Source organism: Salmo salar, chromosome 12 (assembly GCF_965601325.2).
Source record: "Salmo salar chromosome 12, fSalSal1, whole genome shotgun sequence".
In the NCBI taxonomy this organism is placed as follows: domain Eukaryota; kingdom Metazoa; phylum Chordata; class Actinopteri; order Salmoniformes; family Salmonidae; genus Salmo; species Salmo salar.
Window position 1 is genome coordinate 92,372,387 of NC_138302.1, and position 1,385 is coordinate 92,373,771.

Sequence of the window (1,385 nt, forward strand, 5' to 3'; positions counted from 1 at the left end):
ATGTCCTAGGAGTGTCATCTGATGAAGATCATCAAAGGTTAGTGCTGCATTTAGCTGTGGTTTGGGTTTATGTGACATTATATGCTAGCTTGAAAAATGGGTGTCTGATTATTTCTGGCTGGGTACTCTGCTGACATAATCTAATATTTTGCTTTCGTTGTAAAGCCTTTTTGAAATCGGACAGTGTGGTTAGATTAACGAGAGTCTTGTCTTTAAAATGGTGTAAAATAGTCAGCTGTTAGGGGTTAGTTACTGGGATGAGATGAGGTGTTAGGGGTTAGTTACTGGGATGAGGTGAGGTGTTAGGGGTTAGTTACTGGGATGAGATGAGGTGTTAGGGGTTAGTTACTGGGATGAGGTGAGGTGTTAGGGGTTAGTTACTGGGATGAGGTGAGGTGTTAGGGGTTAGTTACTGGGTTGAGGTGAGGTGTTAGGGGTTAGTTACTGGGATGAGGTGAGGTGTTAGGGGTTAGTTACTGGGTTGAAGTGAGGTATTCTAGCCACTGAAATTGAGGTTAGGTTTAGGATTAGGGGCAGGGTTCTGTTAACAAAAATAGGTTTAGATTAGAAAAACAAAAAACGACCAAAATCAATGACACAGCTGGATTCGTACCGCTGCCACTCTCAGACTGTGAGAATGTGATACCAGCATATTTACGCCCACTCCCACCCCAACATATCTCATTCCGCATCACGTTGTCTTTTCACTCAAGCTGCACTTTCATCCCACTGTGTGACCATACGACCACAGTGTTCAAATACCAAACAAATGCTCTATTGTTACAAATCTGTATGGAGAACAGGCTGCTTATTATCATCTCATAATAATCCTGGGCAATTTCTCTCGTGGGTGGAAAGACTTTCGAAATCTCTCAGAGGCTTCAGTCTGACCTCAATCTGACCCTGGAAACAGAGAGTTCACCTCAGTCATAGGCTTCATTCAACTAGGTTGAGATAGAAAATGGATTCCCTTCCACATTGACCTAAAGATATTAATCTCTGAAGGGGGCAGGATGTACCACAGCCGTCACATCCTCCTGGCTCTGTCCCAGAATTTCTCTCGTGTGTAAGGTCTCTCCTGAGATAGGTGTGTTCTGTGTTCTGAGTTATAGGATTATTTGATTGGAATAAATAGGGACACAGGATTACCCACGTAGATTGGAATAACCAGAGAAACATGCTACCTGATGTGCACTTTGAAATCCTGCCGGCCCTAATGGATGAGCATATTAAGGTTTAAGTATAATTTATAGATTGTGTGTTCTGGATGATGAGACACACGCGCATCAATGACATGTCATGTTCAACCTGGCTGTCTGCTGAACCCAAAACAATAGTGTGGATTTGGAAAGATACTGTATAGCCTGAGTGGAGTTTTCTGCAAC